Below are 16367 nucleotides of genomic sequence, written 5' to 3'. Positions count from 1 at the left end.
GATAACAGAGCTTTTTAAAAAATTCAGTACATTTCTAGATCATATGAGTAACAGTAATGCAGTTATTAAGATATTACTGGAAGTAAATCACATTTAAAACTAAGGAATAGTTCTGTCTGATTAGACACCATATGATTATAACTTGTCTTCTAGAAGAACTGTCTAAAAAAGAAAAGTATATTATTTAGGCTTCAGAAACATGCCTCAGCAGTATTTATTTTCAGTCTGTTACTTCAATAACTGAAATAACAGAATTCATTGCATTTAAAGGTGCTGCCACACTTTCTGCCAATGGAATTTGTTAACTGGTTTGGAGTAGTCAAGTTTTACAGTTAGACCTGTTTCTAAGAGCTCAGTCGTTGAATTCATTAAATGAAATGATTGAGTTTAGATAAACTGAATTTGATGAAGTGTATTTGGATGGTCTAGTTGTAATGGAAACTAATAGAATGGCTTGCAAAATCAAGTATTTAAGAGAGCGTAAATGGGAAGACATGAGAAAAAATTATTTTTTTCCCCTTTAGGAAGATAAAGTGGATTATCTGTATGAGCTGGACCTGTGTGTCATACAACACACAATTACATGAGATAATGTTTTATATTCTGGCAGCTATGCAGGTTTTTATATCTAATGACTTAACTATTTAAAGTCAGGACCATTTTGAAAGTCCCTGTGCATAGAGATAGGAAGTTCTTGCCATAGCATTTATGTGATCACATGGGCGAAATTTGAATTTACAAAATCAATGTTGACAGAGACTCCTCCCTTGCGAAGAGTTTTTTTAAGGAAAATCTAATTGTAAGATGCTATTTGCATTTGCAAGCCCAAGACTGTAAGGAATTGGGTTAAGAAAAATGAAGTTTCTGTGGCATTTGGCTAAATCAAATTATTTTAGAAGCTCTATACGCTCTCATTCCTATATGTCAAAAGCAAATCAACCATAAGGGTACAAACTGTTGCTGTTTTCAATCTGAGAGTCCTCTACCTGATGCTTTAACATCAGGAGCTTAAGCACAACTTCAAATAATCTTTAAGACTCTTAACTCGGTTTGCCTTAATTTCTATTTTCTTTCCTTAAGCTGATATACGACTTGGTGTTCCTATGAGTACTTAATAACATTAGCCAGAGCTACAAGATTCTGAGTGTGTCACCTAGATATTTGGGTTGAGTTGATGAATAAATATAAGGCCAGGTATTCTGTCCTTTTGCAAAGTCTCCAGGCTTGGAGTAATAGGGAGCTACAACAAAGGTCTGCTGCTTTGCTAGTCTATTTCCTGAAGACTTCAAATATCATAGTAGCGCTCTGAATGGCTATTAGTTCTTATTTCCTACTATTTTCAGGAGAACGTTGGGCTTACTGATGTAGTCTGTGGTGATATATATTTTTTAACCAATCTTAAGTATGCTCTGACTTCTGGGTTCATGTGAATTAGACTTTCCAAGAGAAGTGGAAGGATTCTGAACTGCAGGAAACACTGATAATCAATAGTAAGTTTAAAAATCCACTAAAATGTTATGTCTTTTTATTTGCAGTTAACAAATCTTTACTTACACTAAGAATTGGGCAGTATGAAAAAGGTTAAGATGCTGCTTTTTTTTTCTCCTAGTCTGCTCTGTTTATTTGATAGAAAGTACCACCTGAGGCTTCTATTGAGAGAGCAAATAAACCACTTTTGGTAACTATTATAATATCCTTCCCACAAATCTTAACTATTTTACTTCTGAGAATGGGCTAAACTCAGCAATGAGATAACACTGACTGTCATGGGGTTATCCCTTGATATAGGTCAGTGATAGGGGGCACAGGCCCTGGGGAAAAAAAGGAGGGGGGGGGGGGGAAGAGGGAAGGTTTGTCACGTGACCCAGCCGACCCCAGGCCAAGCACTTTGGGAGAAGGTGAAGGGCAGAGAGTGAGCAGATCGTTTTAATGAAGAGCAAACACAGTGGCAACAATCTGAGGAGGAACGGGAGTTGACTAAGTGTAACCAAATCAAACACTTAACAATAGCACATTGTGGAATTCCAGACCTCAAACCTTCAGATAAGAAATGGGACCAATCAGCACAAAGGAAATCTTACTCAGAGTTGACTATACACTGTGTATGTCCAAGGAGTGAAAAAGGAGGAAGCATTCAAGGAATTAGTTAGCATAGGACAACCCACTGTCTAGAATGAGTTAGCAATACCTGCTTTGTGGAATCATGAGTGTGCATTTTGTGTGGTATAAATATGACTGCTTGAGAGACACCAGTTGTGCAGTTGGGGCAGCGCAAGCCCCCCAGTGTGCTGGTGTATACACCTTAAATAAACTACCTTACGTTCTGACTCTTGTGTGCTATTCCACAGGTCAAGTGAGATGAGTACCCAAAGTAGGAGTCAAACCATGGCAGTGTGAGGGGAGCACGTGTTTTTTTTCCACAGCAAGCTGAGACAGCCAGAGGCAGAGAGTGGCTGGGGTCTGGTCCAGCATCCCACCCCACTTCCTCTTTGCACCAAGTCCTCCAGGGATGACATCCCTCTCCTTTGGGAACCCAAAATGCACAAAAGGGTGGTGATATGGAACCAGAACATGAACTCTTTAACTGCCCACTGTTATGCATAATGTTCTGATGTGGGATGCTGACAACAAAAATCACAAAAACATGATGCAGGCCTTTCATTTCTCTTTGGGACTATCACTCCTTTCTAGCGACTCACAAGCTGGTATGTGAACAGAGGCAATAGCAAAGGATGAAGTACTTATTTCTTTTGAATGAAAACAATACATATGGTGTTATCAGAATGACAAATACAGTTTTGGTGAATCTGTGTTCTGACATTAACAGGCAAAAAAAGTGTGTGTGGGGGATTCAAGGTTTTTGTGTAATATAAAATTACCACCGGATGGTGTGGCTGACATAAAAGTACTGGTTCCTTCTGTAACTGCCTTCAGACAATGGGAAATATATGGACATACATACCAAAAAGATTGCTGTGCATTTCCTTCCCAAGTCATCATCTTATCAATAATGAATAGATTTGAATCTTGGGAGAGTGAAGAGAATATTATTTAACCCAGAATGTGCAAATGCAAATACACAAGATGTATTTTAAATCTATAGTACTTAGAATGGATATCTCTTTTTTCTCATATCTTTCATGGTGTGAATGTTTTTGGTACCTTCCTCCTTTTTGCTCCCATGGAGGCTGCCCAATCATCCTGTGGGAAGGGGCTCTCTGAATACCACAGTTGGTGATATGGGCAGGTGTACTGTGGCTAGGTTTGAGTCCTGTTCTCTGAGCCTGTGTTTAAAGTTAGCTCAGGTGGGGGATTTTACTTACTAACTAGCCAGTGACTAGGCAAAGGAAATGTGCAAGTTGTATTTATTTAAGAGAGTGCAAAGAGTTTTATATAGTTATATATAACTAGGCCTATTCAAACACAACCAACTACTCATTGCTGAAAATTAGATTACTCTGGATTATGCATGCATACTTTTCTTCTTGGGCATCACCTTATTCCAGCCTTTTCAGATGTATGTAACCAATCTGCAGCTCACAGAATCATGGAATCATGTAATTGCTTGAATTGGAGGAGACCACTGAGGTTTTGTTCAGTTTTTTTTGTTTTTTTGCAGTTCAGTGCTGTATAATTTGGCTTCCAGAAGATATAGTATCAGCTTTCATTTTTTTTCCCCAACTATTCCCTAATGGCTATAACTGTAGAACAACTGGGCTGCAAGCCTGTCGTCATCCCATGACACTGAAAAATCTTTTAAATGCTCCTTGATAGTTGTGCTGAAATACTTCATTTAATAGTGTGTATTATTTGTCACCTTACCCTCTGGTTCACAGCACTTAAGGTCAAAATTATTTGTTTCCATAGGGAAATAAGTACAGAAGGTTTAAGGATGAAACAGATTTTTCCAGTTCCATATTAAATAAAATAAAAATCATAATTCCTACTTGTAGACAGTTGGATTTTCTGTCACTGATTAACTCTTAAAACAAATGGAATTGCTAATTGGGCTGAGGCCGAAAGACTTGTCACAGAAAGTCTTGGGTTGGAAGGGAGCTCAAGGATCATGAAGCTCCAACCCCCTTGCCTGGCAGGGCCACCAAACCACCAAACTTCCACATTTACTAGATCAGGTTGCCCAGGGGCCCCATCCAACCTGGCCTTGAACACCTCCATGGACAGGGCATCCACAACCTCCCTGTGCAGCCTGTTCCAGGACCTCACTGCTCTCCTAGTAAAGAACTTCCCCCTAACATCCAACCTAAATTTCCCTCTTTTAACTTAAAACCATTTCCCCTAGTCCTGCTATTGTCAGCCCTTTCAAAGAGTTTACTCCCTTCCTGATTATAGGTTCCCTTCAGCTACTGAAAGGCTGCAATGAGATCTCCCTGCAGCCTTCTTTTCTCCAGGCTGAACAAGCCCAGCTCCCTTGGCCTGTCTTCATAGGGGAGGTGCTCCAGCACTCCCCTCTCTCCAGCACTCCACTCAGCTCCTTAGGTGCTCCTAATCAACTTTGTGGCCCTCCTCTGGACCCTTTCCAACAACTCTCTGTCTTTCTTGTACTTAGGGCTCCATACCTGGGCTCAGTACTCCAGATGGGGCCTCACAAGAGCAGAGTAGAGAGGGGACAATCACCTCCCTGTCCCTGCTGGCCACCCCTCCCCTGATGGAGCCCAGGATCCCATTTGCTTTCTGAGCTGCAAGAGCACGCTGCTGGCTCATGTTAAGTTTCTCAACCACCAGGACCCCCAGGTCCTTCTCTGCTGATCTGCTCTCAAGGACTGCTCCTCCCAGTCTGTACAGGAGCCTGGGGTTCTTCCAGCCCAAGTCCAAAACCTTGCACTTTGCCATGTTGAATCTCATTAGGTTCACCTGGGCCCATCTTTCAAGTCCGTCAAGGTCCCTCTGAATGGCTTCCCTTCCTTCCTCCATGTCAACTGCACCACTCAGCTTGGTGTCATCAGCAAACTTGCTGAGGGTGCACTTTATTCCCTCATTGATGTCATTGGTAAAGATGTTAAAGAGCACCAGTCCCAAGACTGATCCCTGGGGGACACTGCTCTTTACCGGCCTCCACCTGGACATAGAGCTATTGATCACTACCCTCTGTCTGCGGCCTTTCAACCAATTTCTTATTCATTGAGTGGTCCTCCCATCAAATCCACATCCCTCCAATTTGGAGATGAGGATGTGGTGGGGGACAATGTCAAAGGCCTTACTTGAATCCAGGTAAATGACCTCAGTCGCCTTCCCTTTGTCAACCAATGCCATCACTCCATCACAGAAGGCAATCATAACAAGATTGGTTAAGCATGACCTTCCCCTGGTGAAGCTGTGCTGGCTGTCTTGGATCGCATGCTCATTCCTCATGTGATCGAGCGTGTTGTCCAGTCATCCATTTTGTTTCTCTAGACGCTTCTTAAGCAAAGGAATCTCTGACATAAGCTAGAATGTCTTCCTTCTTAAAAGGTAGGACTTGGAATAGGTTCATTTCTGATACTGAGTGGGCCCCGGTGGCGCAAGTGGTAGGAATGCCGCCTTGCAACACTGGAGGCCCAGGTTCGAATCCCCCCCTGTCGCGCAAGTGGTAGAAGTGCCGCTCTGCTACACAGGAGGCTCGAATCCCGGGGGTTGGACTCGATGATCTCTAAGGTCCCATCCAACCTGCAGGAGACTGTGATACTGTGTGTGATACTTTGTTTGTTTTTTTTTTGTTGTTGTTTTTTATTTTTTCTGCTTTTCTGCTATATTTTGTTCCTGTGTTTCCAGTGTTTGATCACTTCCAAAAAAGTTTATCCTACAGTTCTGAACAATTGAGATTTGTTTCTAAGGATCACAAAATACTATAACTATTATCATAGACATTTAAGTTTGCCTTTCTCCTGCACTGAAATAAGTACTTTAGTGAGAGAATAGCATAAATCAGGGTTGTAAAGACTTATCTGTGGAACTGCATTGTCTCACAGTTGTGTTTTTCCCCTCCAAAACTGCTATGAAAATATTTCATCAAGATTTCATAATATTGGCTCTGTTCTGAGCCTATGCATCTCACGTGCAAGTGCTCTTGTTATAGCAAGTTCTCTGTATATAAATGTTTCAGCTTCCTCTGAATGTGACAAAGCTATTTTTATTTTCCATATTTGAATTATTAGTTTAAATTTTACTGTTATATTCCTTTTTCAAAAATCTGTTTATTGTAGATGAAAGATGGAAGTCAATCAGTCATATTTGAACTTCATTAAGTGCTGATGCATCAAATTAGCAAGAAAGAGGTCATTGTATTTATGTTAGAATTTGAAAGTGAGGATATTTGAGCATACTGCTACATTCTGTAGCTTGAATTTGTAAATACTCAGTACTATTCCTGTGAGCAACTGGTGTAGCAACTGACCTGAGCATCCTTTTCATGCTGTGGAGCCCAGAACTGCATGCAATATTCAAGGTGAGGCTGCACCAACACTAAGTATAGCAGGACAGTCTCCTTCTTTGACTGTCTGACTGTGCTGAGCTTAGTGCACCCCACAATGCAGTTTGCCCTCTTGCTTGACAGGGTGCACTGATGGCTCATGCTGAGCCTGTTGTCACCAGCAGCTCCAGACCTCTTGCTGCAGGGCAGTGCTCCAGTTATTTATCTCCCAGTTTGTACTGTGACTGGCATTATTCTGTCCCAGGTGCAGCACCCAGCCTTTACACTTCTGTTGAATTGTTCAGTGTTCCAATCTATCCATATCCCTCTACAAGGCCTCTTGTAGTTTCAGGGAGTCAACAGTACTTCCTGCTTTAGTGTCACATGGCAAACTTGCTGAGGATGCATTCAACTCCTGCATCCAGATCACTGATAAAAATGTTGAACTTACTGGCCCTAGAATTGAGCCTTTAGTGACTGCCAGATGGCCATATGTAATGCCACTCAATGGTAGGCCTTTTGAGGCCTATCATTCAGCTGGTTCATCACACAGTCAATGTGAACCTATTTTATCTCCCAGTTGGATGATTTATCTGAAAAAGGATGCTGTAAAGGATAGTATCAATGAAAGTACTGTAATCCGGAAAGATAAAATCCACCTCCTCTTAATCCATCAAGCAGGTTACTTTATTATAGAAGGGTATCTTCCCACCCAAGGTATTCAGCTGCTTTATAAATACTTAGAAAGATTATTTTAGTGGTGTCTAATGATGTCTGTGAGACTGTGCAATTGTGATTGCCCAATATTCCTATGCATCTATATCTCTCTGCAAGGTCTCTAATCTCTACAGGGTGTCAACAGCACCTCCCAGTTTAGTATCATCAGCAAACTTGCTGAGGATGCACTCCACTCCTGCATCCAGATCATTGATAAAAATGTTGAACAGAACTGGCCCTAGAATTGAGCCCTGGGGAACACTGCTAGTGACTGGCCAGTAGAACCCTGCTGCTGAGGAGGGCTCTGCTATTGAACTTGTTCATTACCCAGCACAGCATGAGCCGTTTTTTTTCTCCCAGTTGGACAATTTGGCCAGAAAGATACTGTGAAGGATGATATGAAAGGCTTTACTGAAATAAAAAAAATTACACCAACCACTTTCATGTACCGAGTGGATGACCTTATCGTGGAAGGAGATCAAATTATGAAGCCTTCACAAGCCTGTGTTAGCTATCCCTGATGGTTTCTTTGTTCTTTAAGTGCCATTTTGTATCCTCTAAGACAATATTCTCTGTAACTTTTCCAGGTCCTGAGTTTATTATACTGTACTTTCCTGGATCTTCTCTCATGCCCTTTTTGTAGATGGATATGATGCTGGCTAGCTTCCAGTCAGCATGGACTTCTCCAGACTCCCAAGAGCTTTGGTAAATTACTGAATAGGTCCACCTATAGTGTCCACTAAATCCTTCAGCACAAGAGTCTGAATCCTTCCTGGCCCCATGGATTTAGGAACAGTCAGTTGATACAACTATTCCCTTATGATTTTGGTGACTGAAGATGGAAAGTCTGACTTACTTGTGGCAGAACCTGGGACTGCCTGCTACTGGGCTTTTAAAAGATGGTTCTTGAAAAATGAAGGGCTTTAACGGACCTTTACACATTCTAGAGCAGTTTTTCAGAGGACACCACTTTTAAGGTCCCTGAGAAGCTTAAAATTTGCTTTCTTCAAACCCAGACTTAGTAGGAAAGAGTATGGATTCATGAAAAGGTTGTGCTTGACCAGCCTCATCTCCTTCTATGACTGGGTGACCAGACTGGTATATGAGGTAAAGGCTGTTGATGTAGTCTACTTAGACTTCAGCAAAGCCTTTGACATGGTCTCTTACAGTATTCTCCTGGGGAAACTGGCTGCCTGTGGCCTGGACAGGTATACCCTCCTTTGGGTAAGGAACTGGCTAGAGGGCTGCACCCAGCAGGCAGTGATTAATGGAGTTAAGTCCAGCTGGTGACCTGTTACAAGTGGTGTCCACCAGGGGTCGGTGCTGGGGCTTGTCCGCTTCAATATCTTCATTGATGACCTAAATGAGGGAATTGAGTGTACCCTCAGTAAGTTTGCAGATGACACCAAGCTGGGAGGTGGTGTTGATCTGCCTGAGGGTAGGGAGGCCCTTCAGAGGGATCTAGATAAGCTGGATCGCTGGGCTGAGGTGAATGGGATGAGTTCACCAAGGCCAAATGCTGGGTTCTGCACTTTGGTCACAATAACCCCATGCAGCACTATAGGCTTGGGGCTGAGTGGCTGGAGGACTATGAAGAATACAAGGGACATGGGGGTGTTGGTCAATGCTCAGCTGAATGTGTTCCAACAGTGTACCCAGGTGGCCAAGAGGGTCAATGGCATCCTTGCTTGCATTAGAAATAATGTGGCCAGCAGGAGCAGGGAGGTAATCATCCCCCTGTAGTCAGCCCTCGTGAGGCTGCATCTTGAGTACTGTGTTTAGTTTTGGGCCCTTCACTACAATTAAGACACTGAGGTCCTGGAATGTGTCCAGAGAAGGGAAGAAGAGAAGGAGAAGGGAGGTTGTGATGAGGAGGGGCTTGGCCTCTTCTCTCCCAGGCAACAAGCAGGACCTGAGCAAGTTGTACCAGGAGAGATTTAGACTGTACATAAGAAGAAACTTTTTCTCTCAGAGAGTGGTCAGGCACTGGAACGGCTGACCAGGGAAGTGGTGGAGTCGCTGTCCCTGGCAATGTTCAAGAGGCATCTGGATGAGGAGCTATGAGATGTGGTTTAGTGGCTTGTGGCAGCAACGGTAATGGGAGGATGATTGGACTAGATGATCTTGTAGGTCTTTCCAACCTTGTGATTCCATGATTCTAGCCTTCCCATCCACGTCAACTGTGTACTCCACAAACACTCCACTACTGTGCGTGCAGGTGCTTATCCAATTGGAGCCATGAGCTGTTCCTTTTGCTTTTCCTCTTTTTCTAGAGGTGTTTTTATTTTTTGCTTCACAGATGCTTCTCTGAATAATCTTTCTTGTATTCCCATAATTCCCCCTTTTTTGTTTGTTAGCAAACTATTGCCACACTATAGCATAATAATACTAATCATATTAATAATCATTGTAACTCAATCAAGGCCTCAGTTGATAACATGTTAAATGTAAGAAAAGAGACAAGGCAAACATAGCATAATGACAAGAAATGCTGTTAAACTCATTAAAAAGAACACACGTTTGCCTCATGATCCAAGTTTCTGCAACCTGGAAAAGAATCCCTGAGGGTCCCATTCTGTGTTTACCTGTAACTGGTTAGAGAGAATCTTCAACTTTCATATACTCTGATATGTTGATTTTGAATGATTGAATGATCACTAAAATTCACGCAACGCATGCTTTTAGAGTGCTCACAACCATGCCTTTGAACTAATAGAAAATCAAAGATCACACAACTTTGTAAAGTTGCACATCGGATAGAATCAGTATAGCGGAGCATCACTTTCCTCAGCTGGCTAACATCCTAACTTGGTGGGTGTGGCTAAAGCTGAGCTGTACTGTTTCAAGATACATTTGGATCTGAGAGACAGGATGTTACAGGAGTAGAGAGGCAAGAAAACTATGCATTCAGAGCAGCACAGAGGGTTATGAGTTTTAGTCAACATATGCACACTCACACACACACATAGGCATCTGTTTTAGACTATTACATAAGCCAGAAGCAGAAACTCCCTAAGCAAGTGCACTATTACTTACTGACCCTTGAGAGATGGCAAACTGCCAAAAGGAGAGAGAAGGAACATGCTGGCGGTGGATGCGATAGGCAGTGCCAGCAGGGCATCCCCTGCTTCAGAGTGCACTTTTCCTCTCTCACCCACCACAGATTCTCTTCTGCTTTTATTCTTCTCAGGGTCTGCAGGGTTTTTTTCCATTTGAATGCTGTGTCCCTGTGGCCAGTGTGTGATACAGAGCCCAAGTGGAACACCTGCTTATAAAACAAAATAAACTATTGAGGTTAGCTCTCTCTATAAAGCAAAGTATTAGTAGCTATAGTCACAAATACCAGTTCCCTTAAAACTGTCAGAATACACACAGTTGTTCTGCTGTGAGAAGCCTTTAGGTCCCTAATGTTGTTGAGTGTATTGGTGAACTGAAAAATCTGCTGGGCAGTATATCAGAATAGCAGGATCATATGCTGAATCAAAGTAAGATGGCATGTGCCTTTGTCTCTAGTGATGCATGGTCATATTTTTAAAATCCTGATTAGTGGGATGAAAGAGAGCCAATCATTTTACAGTACAGGGTCATCCCTCTGCCTGGGATTCCTTTCCAGGTTTTGTCTTCACAGATTAAGAAAAGGCTAATTGATAGGCAAATAGATTCATAACTGAGCATAAACTGAGTTATTCCCATAGATACCAGCACTGGTAACACCTAATCCTGTTCAATTCACATTTGATCTACTACTAAAATACAAGAATCACATAGCAACCAAGATAATACCTAGTAATTCTAATTCTCGAGACTGCATTGGTAGCACAGGAAAATCAGCTATTCTTTCATACCATTACTAGTGTTTTTATTTATGATACAAATTATAAAACAATACCAGGAATAAAGAAGCACACAATCCCAATGTGTGATCGAATACACATAATAAAATAGAGTACCGTGAAAGACAATACAAAGCTTGCTTGAGCTGTGCAAACAAAGCAGGGTTCTTCCTTAACTTCCTTAAGGTCCTTCAATTTGCTGAATATACCTGTAACATACAGAGCCAGTTATTATATTCAGCCTTTGTTCTGAAAAATTTGAAAAGCTCGGGCTACCGCAGAGTGTTCTGCAACTTGAGGTGATCCATCGACAACATATACATCTGAATGCCTGTAAGAGACTATTCTTTTATACCATTGACTCAAAGCTTGCTGAAGGACACAGATGAACAAGTCCAAGCAAGTCCTGGTCAAGGGTTGAGAAATCCTTTGTCTGAGGGACACGGATGGACTAGGCCAGGGGCAATGAGAAAAAGATATATCCGTTACACCTGTTGGAATGAGTCACGGTGCTGTCAGTCAGTATCACTGACTGACTGGGTGGTGACCAAAGCCATTCCTGTACTGCCGGCAGTGGCTGGTCTGTGTGATGGCCAGGCACTGGCCAGCCAATTCAGGAATGTATTTGTTGTCAAAGTGTGTGGTCTCATGCCCTTCTTGTTTCCTGGCAGATCGAAAGGCTGTGCAGCAACACGCAGTTTAGACTGGCATTCTCTTGACCAGTGTAGCCCTCTCCCACACCAGGGACAGGGTCGAGCTGGAATAGCACAATCATTTTTATTTACTCGTTAAGGCTTTTTGCAGTCCCTTTGTACATGACTGGGTTCCCAACAATTGTAAAACTTCATTTTTTGAGCTGCCCCTGCATCAAACTGGGCTGCCAATGTGTCTGCTAGCAAGTACATTTTATGACTTTCCATGCCTGCATCTTGACAAGCTTTAATCATGTCTGTAATGTTTCGATCTGCATTCTTTAAGGCTTGTCAAATCTTTCAATAATCCGCATTTGCATTTTCTCCTGCCAACTCCTTATGCAAAATATCCCAGGCAGCTTGATTTTCCACTTCTCTCTAGTGTGTTTTGTAAATGGTCAGGAAATTTAATGTAGGGCTCAGCAGCCTTAATTGATGTACATGAGGCACTACACGAATTAGTATCAGGTATCCGAAGGATAGCATGTAACACTAAAGTCTTGTTCAAAGCATTACCTATATCCATCTGTGCCCAGGTCTGAGGTGTTGCCCAGACCCCCCTTTCCCCCATGAATTCCTCCATGCCAGTAGTAATATTGCTTCTTTTCTGCACTGCTCTAAAGCACTGTAGTACACCGTAGAAAAATGCTTCCTCCCCGGCCCCTTCAAATTATTATCAGGAGGGAAAAGGTTCGGTTCGTCCTCCGGATCTACTGGACCAGGATCAAAAAGATCCTCTGGTTCCGGTCCGTCCCTGTCTTTAACCAGGTTACAAGCAGAGACCGAGCAGCAAGCGACACAGGCAGGGCTGAGGGCGCCAGCATCACAGAGAGGGACACGGGGCGGAGCGGAGCAGTGCGGGAGGGGATTGCTTTTTTTCTTCCCCCCCAGCCGGGGGTGGGGTTGGAGCCGCGGGTTGGGTGAGGGCGTGGTGTCAGCAAGCACGAAACAGTCTCTCGGTAGATCCGTCGGGTGGCGCTGCTGGGCCGGGCTTGTTCAGCCTCGGCTTGATTTGTTCCACAAGTCGGCGCTATTTACAGCATCTGATGTACGGACTCAGATGTGAAGGATTCAAATCGTTTATTACAAGTTCTCACATCACTTACATACATTCACAAGTTTCCTTTTCTAGCTTTCCCATCCACTCTTACAATTTTTCTATCCACCTTTACATGTCAGCAGAGCATTCTACAAACCCTCCATTGCTGTGCATGCAGGCATTTATCCCATCAGAGCCATGAGCCATTCCTTTTACTTTTTTTCTAGAGATGTCCTTGGTTTTCAGTGTTGCTTATCTTTCCTTACAGCTGCTGCTCTGAGTCTTTCTTGTATTCTGACATACACTGAATGCCCCTCCAGGTAAAAGCAAACTGTGGCCTACATTCTATGGCCAAAGGAAATGAGAAAAAGGCATTAGCAATGTTAGTGTTGGCATACCATTTGACTGCTTTTGACTCCAGTTCTCAGTGGAGTTCTAGCATGTCTGGTGCAGCAGCACTTAATTCAGGCCATGGTAGTCTACTGTCAGCATCCACATTCCACTGGCTGTATGCACTCATCATATGAACCTGTTAAAAGCTGAGTTTTGTTTATCACTCCCTGACTCTTTAGTTGACAAATTAACTTATGAATTGGGAGCAAGGATCCTTGTTAATGCATTACTCCCATCTGTGCACTGTTTCTGTAGCAACCAGTACCTGTTGCTCTTCCACTCTTAGCCACCCACAACAGATGGATCTTCTGACAGGCCAGGCAAAACAGATAGCTGGTTCACATCTTCTGTATCTAAAGCTGCTATTCCAAAGGCCCGTAGAAACCACTTGAGATCCTTAAAATACCCACTTCTGAGGTAATGGATGCCAAGTATACCTGGATCTCCTGGGCCAGTCACAATAGGATGCTTTTGCCAGTATTTATCAGTGAGGCTTATTTTAGCCTCCAACACAGTCAGCTCTTGGGAAACCCCAGTCACCCAAGAAATATAAATTTATCCTCTCCCTTTGTGACTGGAGGGCATTAGAGTGCATTGTGTTGCAAGCAGTGCTCCTCTACTTGTTACCTCTATCATTCTTCTTCCATGAGTCATGATCAGGATCCTTATAGCTTATGCTGTGTCCCACAGCAACTGGAGCAATCACCTTTTTGGAGGAATTTGCCTTGCAGTCAATCTGTTTTGCTATTCTCTTACTCATGCTTGTAGTGCAGGAGTGGGTTTTTTATGCCACTTCTTCATATCTTCTCCGTGTTCACCAACATACTTTTCTGTTGCAGTTCTTGTCACTTTCTGACATGTTGCATACACCTGACTCAGGATCATGCTTTTGGTGTGGATCATCAGGAGTGAACACTGGTTCATGTAAAATTTCCACCACTCTAAACTGTCTCAAATAATGGATGTCTTTTTTTCATAGTAGTCTATTTCTTTATTTTAGCCATCAAATTGTCCTTGAAGGGGTATTTTTCCTTTATATGGCTAATAGCATGCACTTCCAGAGGATGAAGGCCCATCCAGACATCTAATACCTCTGTCAATAGCTGAGTCCTTAGTGATTCTACCCAGTTGACAAGCTTCTCTGCTATCCAGCGACATACTGTTGGCCCCACTGTCCCATCACTGAAGTAACTAGATGACACCAAATTCATTTGGGTGCCATGCAAAATCTTTTCTCAAACCTTGAATTTCAGTCATCTTCAGAGGTCAAGTAGTGACTGTGACAATGTCTTCTCTTCTACTTTTTTCTGTTGCTTTCTTTGGTGTCGGTGACAGTGGTCTTGCTGAGAGCCCCTCCCCTGGGTTCTCTTCCTTTTCTTCCTTCTCATCTTCCTTCCATTCTAACTGATGTAACATCCTTACAGGGGCACCTGACATTGCCTCCTGTGATTGATCAGGTTGCACAGTTTCAATGCTCTTTCTCTCTAGTTTGACTTGGAGTCTGTCTCATTAAGCCTGGAGTCAGTCTCATCCATGGGTTCCTCTGCCTGATTAGTCATAGAATCAGGCAAAACCAGGCCTGAACTGCTGACAATTTTTGATGCATTGGCTGGAAAAGGGCATACTTTTTAAAAGCGAACCACTGTGTATTCTCAGAAAGCTCAGGGACTTGGTAGAGACTTTAGAGAGATGGGCATCACTGGTTTAATGGAACATGGAACAGGTTAGGCAGATCTGAAGTGGCACAAACTATTTGGGGACAGGCTTATGCCAACAGGGCCTTACTCAGTACTAATTCACAGGGGGTAGAGATTGTCTCTGAGCCAAAAGGGACAGTCTCCAGGAGATAGTATGAACTGAACGTTTCCAAGCTGAGAGGGAGAGTCTGGGAGAGAGTATAAACCAGACCAGAACCATGACATAACTGGATCAGGAAGACCGTACACTGCTCTGCATCCTTGGCCACCCCAGGTCAACCAGCAAATGTTGATAATCCTGCAGCCTTCTGCTGGGCTCCCTGAGTTTAAGAGCAACCACTGCACTTCTGTGCATTCCAGTGTCAATTAATTTAACTTACAGTAGGATTACAAATACTAGAGGAGTGATTGTAGAGAGAGAGACTACTGTACTTGTTAAGTGCAGCCATTCTGCTGTGCATTTATATTGAATTATGCTTCACTGTGTTTGCTTAAAAGGTAATTATTAAGATTGTTTTAAAAAAATGGAATGAATAAGACAGCTGTAAACTATAAAAGCTGTTTGTGCTTGTGCTTTTACATGTTGGAGACTATGATTTGCAGAATATTTACTTTTTTTTATAAAAGCAGGAAATTAAATGTAAGTCTTCACCATGCTAGTTGTTCCAGAATCAAATAGAATTTGTTGCAGTCTTGAAATGCTGATTGTTCTTACACAGAACGTGAAATGTATGACATTGCTTTTGTTTATGATAGACTGCATTTTTATGAAAAAGACATATAATAAGCCAATGTGGTGTCACATTTGCAAGTATTTTCATTGTGTCCATCAACAGTAAAAAATACCATCCTAGTAAAAACAGTTAAGAAAATAGGTGGTTTCTTCAATAAAATATACACAAGGTTTTTTCATTTGAAAATAATGTAATTGGAATAAGGAATGTAATGTATATTTTTTCCTTGTTAAATTAAAGGTACACTAGGAAATGTGAAATTTCTTAAGTGCTTTCCCTGGTAGAGGAGAGGATGAGTGCAAGCAGGACAGGACAATCTCCTGGGCGAACTATTTCAGCATTTCTTCAAATAATTGGCCAGAAGGCCTACCTTTGGCTAAGGCTGAGACTTACAGAGTTATTTTTCTTAGTGTAGCAGGTGTCTTATCTTCTCCTGAGTTTTAAATGCTCTGGGCTTCTGATTCTATTTTTACTGTTTTGAGCCATCTTTTTTTGTGTGTGTGTTTTGTTTTGTTTTGTTTTGTTTTGTTTCCTAATTCTATCTAAATTCATGCTGTCTTTTACTTTGGAACCTTGGATTATTGGATGATACCACTATCACACTATGTGTGATGACTTGAAAGCAGAAGGGTGTGCCAGGTGTGCTCAGTTCAACTGCAAATATTGGTTTGGCATAGAAGTGTTCATTAAGTGAACAAGCAGATGGAATAAGATACTGGTTCTTAGAGATAACAAGCCTGCTGGATGATTGAAGGTGCAGGGTTTGACAAGTATTCTGCTCTGGCTGAGCCTATGCCAACTGACTGGGTTACCTTAAGCAGCTGAAATAAGTATTTTCTATCTCAATTGTTTTTGG

At 42.3% G+C, this 16367-nt stretch overlaps 2 long non-coding RNA genes across 2 annotated transcripts in view; both read left to right on the top strand.

The window, feature by feature from the left end:
- The window catches only part of LOC107309419, a 36156-nt gene that overhangs the window by 6693 nt on the left and 13096 nt on the right, over positions 1 to 16367 (top strand). The gene's annotated exons all lie outside the window — the stretch shown is intronic.
- On the top strand, positions 1346 to 2791 carry LOC107309420. Its single transcript, XR_001553175.2, has 2 exons — positions 1346 to 1490; positions 2349 to 2791. It is a non-coding gene; the product is annotated as an uncharacterized LOC107309420 (long non-coding RNA).

This window comes from Coturnix japonica, chromosome 2 (assembly GCF_001577835.2).
Source record: "Coturnix japonica isolate 7356 chromosome 2, Coturnix japonica 2.1, whole genome shotgun sequence".
In the NCBI taxonomy this organism is placed as follows: domain Eukaryota; kingdom Metazoa; phylum Chordata; class Aves; order Galliformes; family Phasianidae; genus Coturnix; species Coturnix japonica.
Note: the sequence above shows the minus strand (reverse complement) of the source record. Positions and strands in the feature narration are given on the sequence as shown.